The sequence below is a fragment of the Scyliorhinus canicula genome, chromosome 6 (assembly GCF_902713615.1).
Source record: "Scyliorhinus canicula chromosome 6, sScyCan1.1, whole genome shotgun sequence".
Lineage (NCBI taxonomy): Eukaryota > Metazoa > Chordata > Chondrichthyes > Carcharhiniformes > Scyliorhinidae > Scyliorhinus > Scyliorhinus canicula.
In genome coordinates, this window is record NC_052151.1 from 199,336,021 (window position 1) to 199,344,825 (window position 8,805).

The following is an 8,805-nucleotide window of genomic DNA, read 5'->3' on the forward strand; positions in this document are numbered from 1 at the left end:
AGTGAATGAGAGTGTGTGAGAGTGAGTGGGTGTGAAAGTGAGAATGTGTGAGAGTGAGTGGGTGAGAGTGAGTGCGTGTGAGAGTGAGTGCGTGTGAGAGTGAGAGTATGTGAGAGTGAGAGTGTGAGAGGGAGAGTGTGTGAGAGTGAGAGTGTGTGAGAGTGAGAGTGTGTGAGAGTGAGTGTGTGTGAGAGTGAGAGTGTGTGAGAGTGAGAGGGAGAGTGTGTGAGAGTGAGAGTGTGTGAGAGTGAGTGGGTGTGAGAGTGAGAGTGTGTGAGAGTGAGTGGGTGCGTGTGAGAGTGAGAGTGAGTGAGAGTGTGTGAGAGTGAGAGTGTGAGAGTGAGAGTGTGTGAGAGTGAGAGTGTGAGAGTGAGAGTGTGTGAGAGTGTGTGAGAGTGAGAGTGTGAGAGTGAGAGTGTGTGAGAGTGAGTGTGTGTGAGAGTGAGAGTGTGTGAGAGTGTGTGAGAGTGAGAGTGTGTGAGAGTGAGAGTGTGTGAGAGTGAGTGTGTGTGAGAGTGAGAGTGTGTGAGAGTGAGTGAGAGTGTGTGAGAGTGAGTGAGAGTGAGTGGGTGTGAGAGTGAGAGTGTGTGAGAGTGAGAGTGTGTGAGAGTGAGAGTGTGAGAGTGAGAGTGTGTGAGAGTGAGTGTGTGTGAGAGTGAGTGGGTGTGAGAGTGAGTGGGTGTGAGAGTGAGTGGGTGTGAGAGTGAGAGTGTGTGAGAGTGAGAGTGAGTGCGTGTGAGAGTGAGAGTGTGTGAGAGTGAGTGGGTGGTTGTGAGAGTGAGAGTGTGTGAGAGTGAGTGGGTGCGTGTGAGAGTGAGAGTGAGTGAGTGAGTGCGTGTGAGAGTGAGTGAGTGCGTGTGAGAGTGAGAGTGAGTGAGAGTGTGTGAGAGTGAGTGCTTGTGAGAGTGAGAGTGAGTGGGTGGGCGTGAGAGTGAGAGTGTGTGAGAGTGTGAGAGAGTGAGTGGGTGGGTGTGGGAGTGAGAGTGAGTGCGTGTGAGAGTGAGTGGGTGGGTGTGAGAGTGAGAGTGTGTGAGAGTGAGTGGGTGGGTGTGAGAGTGAGAGTGTGTGAGAGTGAGAATGTGTGAGAGTGTGTGAGAGTGAGTGGGTTCGTGTGAGAGTGAGTGCATGTGAGAGTGAGAGTGTGTGAGAGTGAGTGGGTGGGTGTGAGAGTGTGTGAGAGTGAGTGGGTGGGTGTGAGAGTGAGAGTGTGTGAGAGTGAGAGTGTGTGAGAGTGAGTGGGTTCGTGTGAGAGTGAATGCGTGTGAGAGTGAGAGTGTGTGAGAGTGAGTGGGTGGGTGTGAGAGTGTGTGAGAGTGAGTGGGTGTGAGAGTGAGTGCGTGTGAGAGTGAGTGAGAGTACGTGAGAGTGAGTGAGAGTGTGTGAGAGTGAGAGTGTGTGAGAGTGAGTGGGTGTGAAAGTGAGAATGTGTGAGAGTGAGTGGGTGAGAGTGAGTGCGTGTGAGAGTGTGCGTGTGAGAGTGAGAGTATGTGAGAGTGAGAGTGTGAGAGTGAGAGTGTGTGAGAGTGAGAGTGTGTGAGAGTGAGAGTGTGTGAGAGTGAGAGTGTGTGAGAGTGAGAGTGTGTGAGAGTGAGTGTGTGAGAGTGAGTGGGTGTGAGAGTGAGAGTGTGTGAGAGTGAGAGTGTGTGAGAGTGAGAGTGTGTGAGAGTGAGAGTGTGTGAGAGTGAGAGTGTGTGAGAGTGAGTGGGTGCGTGTGAGAGTGAGAGTGAGTGAGAGTGTGTGAGAGTGAGAGTGTGAGAGTGAGAGTGGTGAGTGAGAGTGTGAGAGTGAGAGTGTGGAGTGTGTGAGAGTGAGAGTGTGAGAGTGAGAGTGTGTGAGAGTGAGTGTGTGTGAGAGTGAGAGAGTGTGGGAGTGTGTGAGAGTGAGAGTGTGAGAGTGAGAGTGTGTGAGAGTGAGTGTGTGTGAGAGTGAGTGTGTGTGAGAGTGAGAGTGTGTGAGAGTGAGTGAGAGTGTGTGAGAGTGAGAGTGTGTGAGAGTGAGTGGGTGTGAGAGTGAGAGTGTGTGAGAGTGAGAGTGTGTGAGAGTGAGAGTGTGAGAGTGAGAGTGTGTGAGAGTGAGTGTGTGTGAGAGTGAGTGGGTGTGAGAGTGAGTGGGTGTGAGAGTGAGTGGGTGTGAGAGTGAGTGTGTGAGAGTGAGAGTGAGTGGGTGTGAGAGTGAGAGTGTGTGAGAGTGAGAGTGTGTGAGAGTGAGAGTGTGTGAGAGTGAGAGTGTGTGAGAGTGAGGGACATGACCGGGCAGTGCCCCAGCAATGCCAACCTTGGCCGTTACCAAACGCCATTGGATCAGGCCAGAAAAGGCAGCTGTGGAGCCTGCGTTTCACAATGCCTTTGCCATCTGATCCAGAACTCTGCCATTTTTTGGAATATGGCAGCCCTGGTCATTGAGGGCTCGTTCTGAGATTTATCGATAATGCACAGATTTGGGCAGCCCCCTCGCTGGGAGAATCATTTATATCTATGTTGTGATTCGGGAACAGTGGAATTAGAGACAGACACTGCACTTCTCCCAGTCTCGGGCATAGTGACAACCCCTGGAAAACCACAATGGGTTTCTGTTTACCATTGTGAAAATATGAATTAAATATAAAATATGTCCACACGTCTGGACACGTCCACTTGCAATCATCTTGGAAGCTTCCAGAAACCTGTCTCCATGGCTGGAGTAAGAGGGGTGGTGAGGTTGGCAGCCATTTCTGTGGCCCCCTGTGTCCATCCAATCGGAAGATCATCATCATCCACAGAATCGAACAGATTGCAGCGAAGTGTTCCTGACAACCTAAATATTTCCTGACAGACAGCCCCGTCTTCTGTAACATCACCCTGCCCCTACAACCCTCCCTACCTCTGTAACCTCCTCCAGCGCCGACAAGCCTCCCTATCTCTGTAACCTCCTCCAGGCCCTACAACCCTCCCCATCTCTGTAACATCCTCCAGCCCCAACAACCCTCCCTATCTCTGTAACCTCCTCCAGCCCAATAACCCTCCCTATCTCTGTAACCTCCTCCAGCCCCAACAACCCTCCCTATCCGGCTCCTACAACCCACCCTATCTCTGTAACCTCTTCCAACCCCTGCAAACCTCCATCTGTCTGTAACCTGTTTGTCGGGGCTGAAGGAGGTTACAGAGGTAGGGAGGGTTGTAGGGGCTGGAGGAGGTTACAGAGTTAGGGCGAGTTGGAGGGGTGGAGGAAGTTACAGAGATGGGGAGTGTTGTAAGGGCTGGAGGAGGTTACAGAGATAGGGCGGGTTGAGGGGTGGAGGAGGTTACAGAGATAGGGAGGGTTGGAGGGGCTGGAGGTGGTCTCAGAGTTAGGGCGGGTTGGAGGGGCTGGAGAAGGTTACAGAGATAGGGAGGGTTGTAGGGGCTAGAGGAGGTTACAGAGATAGGGAGGGTTGTTGGGGCTGGAGGAGGTTTCAGAGATAGGGCGGGTTGAGGGTTGGAGTAGGTTACAGAGATAGGGAGTGTTGTAAGGGCTGGAGGAGGTTACAGAGATAGGGCGGGTTGAGGGGTGGAGGAGGTTACAGAGATAGGAAGGGTTGGAGGGGCTGGAGGTGGTCTCAGAGTTAGGGCGGGTTAGAGGGGCTGGAGAAGGTTACAGAGATAGGGAGGGTTGTAGGGGCTAGAGGAGGTTACAGAGATAGGGAGGGTTGTCGGGGCTGGAGGAGGTTTCAGAGATAGGGCGGGTTGAGGGTTGGAGTAGGTTACAGAGATAGGGAGGGTTTGTAGGGGCTGGAGGAGGTTACAGAGATAGGGAGGGTTGTAGGGACTGGAGGAGGTTACAGAGATAGGGAGGGTTGTAGGGGCTGGAGGAGGTTACAGAGATGGGGAGGGCTGTCGGGGCTGGAGGATGTTACAGAGATAGGGAGGGTTGTAGGGGCTGGATGAGGTTACAGAGATAGGGAGGGTTGTAGGGGCTGGAGGAGGTTACAGAGAGAGGGAGGGATGTAGGGGCTGGGGGAGGTTACAAAGATAGGAAGGGTTGTAGCTGAGCTTTCGTCTCCAAGGTTTGACCGTTTGCACATTCTCGATCGGGAGTTGTGTCTCGATGGATAGTGACTACCTCCATGAAAGGACAAGATCCCTCAGCACTGAGTAACCGGTGCTTTGGCTGCCCCCCCCCCCCCCCCCCCCCCAAGCTGTCATGTAAGGTGGGACACCCTAAAGTCAACACCCCTGCATGTAACCCAGGTGGGAGGGGGTTGGGGGGGGGGGGGGGGGGCGCGGCTCTGCTTAGCCTGTGTTCCTTCGCCCTCTGCAAGGGGGGTTGGTGTATGTGTTCCCCTACTCAGCCAATGGTGCAGGGAAACCATTAGCAATCACAGAATGGGGACGGCAGTGCACCCAAAGGGTTAACTGCGCAGTGACAATCGGTGGCATTCACACACACAAGGATGCTGCCAGGAACTGATGGTCTGAGTTATAAGGAGAGGCTGGATAGACTGGGACTTTTTCCCTGGAGCGTAGGAGGCTGAGGGGTGATCTTATAGAGGTCTATAAAATAATGGGGAGCATCGATAAGGTAGATAATCAACAACTTTTCCCAAAGGTAGAGGAGCCTAGAGCCAGAGGGCTGGGGAGAAATACAAAAGAGATCAGAGGGGAAATGTCTTCACACAGAGGGTGGTGAGTGTCTGGAATGAGCTGCCAGAGGCAGTGGTACAGGCCGGTACAATTCTGTCTTTAAAACCAATTGTTCAGTTCCATGGGCAGGATGGGTATAGAGGGATATGGGGCCAAATGTGGGCAGGTGGGACTAGCTTAGTGATAGAATCTGGGCAGCATGGACAAGATGGGCCGAAGGGCCTGTTTCCATGCTGTAAACATCCATGACTCGGTGGTGAGTTTGTCGGCATAATTGGCTTCGCTGTCAGACGAACGGAATGTTAATTGACTTGTAGCTGAACGATCTCAGCTGATGAGGAATGTTCATTGCTGACGTGCTTCTCCATTAGAGCTGATTTGCTCAGTAATGATCTCGCAGGCAACACCCCGCCCACATCATTCAGCGGGTGGTTACAACATCCACCCAGCACACTAGGCCAGGCGCCCCTTCCCAGTGTCATGGTTGAGACTTGGCATTCGTCCCTTTCTGGCTCTGAGCCCTCCCTGCTTTTGGGGCCACTCTTACCCCCTCCTTTCAGACCCAGGCTGTTGTCCCTTTGCCCTGGCTCCATTGCCACAGCAGCTCCTCAACTTTCAGACCCTGAGCTCTCAGCATTCGCCCCAGTGCACTGGCCCCTTCTGCGTCCGGCCCCTCTGCCTGTTGTCCCCCTTCTATCTGCTGCTTCCTCTACCTGTTGCTCCATCTCTCTCTATAATAATCACAGGAGACCTGAGATGGTTTAAACTCAAAGGTTTATTCCGTAAAAGGCCGCAATGCAGCAGGCAGAACACCCAGTGACAGCCGGGATCACCCAGAGATGCCGCATCCCATCCTGGTCGGCTTTTTTATCTGTTTGATAATGACCCCCGCTGTCAGGCCTCCGCCCCTTAGAGATGGGACCTCGAATTCCACGGGCTCCATGGGGAGGTCGATATAGGGCCCCTGTACCTTGGCAACCGGAGTCGTCGTCGTGCCTGCGATGGCCAGCGGTTCTCCCGCGGATGTTGCCAAATGTGCTTTAGTGTCTCTGAGGTCCAGGCATTGGATCTGTATCGACTTTCTGGTACATTTTCTGCCCTACAACCGAGACAACACCCTTTAGTGGGTGGCCGTTAAACTGGACAGTGATTTTGATGGGGGCTAGTATTGGTGTGGCAATGCATTTGATAGAATTTATAGTGCAGAAGGAGGCTATTTGGCCCATCAAGTCTGCACCGGCCCTTGGAAAGAGCACCCGACCCAAGCCCACACCCCCACCCTATCCCCACCCTATCCCCACAAACTCATGTAACCCCCTTTTTGTTTTGGTCACTTAGGGAAATTTAGCTTAGTCAATCCACCTAACCTGCACGTCTTTGGACTGTGGGAGGAAACCGGAGCACCCGGAGGAAACCCACGCACACACGGGGAGAACGTGCAGACTCTGCACAGATAGTGACCCAAGCGGGAATCGAACCTGGGACCCTGGCGCTGTGAAGCAACAGTGCGAACGACTGTGCTACCGTGCTGCCGTTGCATGCGCTCGCCCTCCTCGGGTTGTGCTGGGGTAAGCCCCTGGCTCGGGGTGCGCATGTCCTCTGACCGGGGTGACGCGCTTGCTGGCGGTTCAGATGTTCCTGGTCTGCACGGGTCCTCGGAGCAGAGGGGCAGCATTGACGTGAGACATCCTGCTGCAGAGGAGATGTCTCGACGGGCTGTAGAGGCCCTTGACAGGAAGTCCAGGATCGCAGCCTGCGGTTCTGTCTCTCCTCGTCACCAATATCAAATTCACAGCCATCCGGAGAAGGTGTAAAGGCAAAGATTTATTCGGCAAAGAAATGCAAAGCCACAAAGCAGCGAGCAGCACACTCAGTCACAGCTGGGATCATCCGGAGTTGCTGGTTCTAATCCGGACCGGCATACACCTGTCTGATTTTAACGAGCCCCGTGGTGAGGCCTCTGTCCCTGAGCGGGGGAACTCGTATTCCATGGGCCTCATGGGAGATCAATCTAGACATCCCCATGGGTCTCGTGGGGGTTGTTACACACCCTTTTCTATAGGCCTCCGAAAAGTTCCAGAGATGTAGAGGAAAGGATTGCAAAGATGATTCTGGATAGGAGCAAAAGTAACAGGGTAGTTGATATGGAGGACTTTAACTTTCCAAATATTGACTGGAAACGCTGTAGTTCGAGTACTTTAGATGGATCCGTTTTTGTCCAATGTGTGCAGGAGGGTTTCCTGATGCAGTTTGTAGATAGGCCAACAAGAGGCGAGGCCGTATTGGATTTGGTACTGGGTAATGAGCCAGGACAGGTGTTAGATTTGGAGGTAGGTGAGCATTTTGGTGATAGTGACCACAATTCGAGTACGTTTACTTTAGTGATGGAAAGGGATAGGTATAAACCGCAGGGCAAGAGGTATTGCTGGGGGAAAGGCAATTATGATGCGATGAGGCAAGACTTAGGATGCATCGCCTGGAGAGGAAAACTGCAGGGGATGGACACAATGGAAATGTGGAGCATGTTCAAGGAACAGCTACTGTGTGTCCTTGATAAGTATGTACCTGTTAGGCAGGGAGGAAGTGGTCGAGTGAGGGAACCATGGGTTACTAAAGCAGTTGAATCACTTGTCAAGAGGAAGAAGGAGGCTTATGTGAAGATAGATAGATAGAACAGTACAGCACAGAACAGGCCCTTCGGCCCTCGATGTTGTGCCGAGCCATGATCACCCTACTCAAACCCACGTAACCACCCTATACCCGTAACCCAATAACCCCCCCTTAACCTTACTTTATTAGGACACTACGGGCAATTTAGCATGGCCAATCCACCTAACCCGCACATCTTTGGACTGTGGGAGGAAACCGGAGCACCCAGAGGAAACCCACACACACACGGGGAGGACGTGCAGACTCCGCACAGACAGTGACCCAGCCGGGAATCGAACCTGGGACCCTGGAGCTGTGAAGCATTTATGCTAACCACCATGCTACCGTGCTGCCCAGATGAGACGTGATGGTTCAGTTGGGTCACTTGAGAGTTACAAGATAGCTAGGAAGGCTCTAAAGAGAGAGCTAAGAAGAGCCAAGCGAGGACATGAGAAGTCTTTGGCAGGTAGGATCAAGGATAACCCTAAAGCTTTCTATAGGTATGTCAGGAATAAAAGAATGACTAAGGTAAGAGTAGGGCCAGTCAAGGACAGTGGTGGGAAGTTGTGCGTAGAGTCCGAGGAGATAGGAGAGGTGCTAAATGAGTATTTTTCGTCAGTATTCACACAGGAAAAAGACAAAGTTGTCGAGGAGAATACTGAGATACAGGCTACTAGACTAGAAGGGCTTGAGGTTCATAAGGAGGAGGTGTTAGCGATTCTGGAAAGTATGAAAATAGATAAGTCCCCTGGGCCGGATGGGATTTATCCTAGGATTCTCTGGGAAGCTAGGGAGGAGATTGCTGAGCCTTTGGCTTTGATCTTTAAGTCATCTTTGTCTACAGGAATAGTGCCAGAGGACTGGAGGATAGCAAATGTTGTCCCCTTGTACGAGAAGGGGAGTAGAGATAACCCCGGTAACTATAGACCAGTGAGCCTTACTTCTGTTGTGGGAAAAGTCTTGGAAAGGTTTATAAGAGATAGGATGTATAATCATCTGGAAAGGAATAATTTGATTAGAGATAGTCAACATGGTTTTGTGAAGGGTAGGTCATGCCTCACAAACCTCATTGAGTTCTTCGAGAAGGTGACCAAACAGGTGGATGAGGGTAAAGCAGTTGATGTGGTGTATATGGATTTCAGTAAAGCGTTTGATAAGGTTCCCCACGGTCGGCTATTACAGAAAATACAGAGGCATGGGATTCAGGGTGATTTAGCAGTTTGGATCAGAAATTGACTCGCTGATAGAAGACAAAGAGTGGTAGTTGATGGGAAATGCTCTGACTGGTGTCCAGTTACTAGTGGTGTGCCACAAGGATCTGTTTTGGGGCCGTTGCTGTTTGTCATTTTTATAAATGACCTGGAAGAGGGCGTAGAAGGATGGGTGAGTAAATTTGCAGATGACACTAAAGTCGGTGGAGTTGTGGACAGTGCAGAAGGATGTTACAAGTTACAGAGGGACATAGATAAGTTGCAGAGCTGGGCTGACAGGTGGCAAATGGAGTTTAATGCAGAAAAGTGTGAGGTGATTCATTTTGGAAGGAATAACAGAAGGCAGA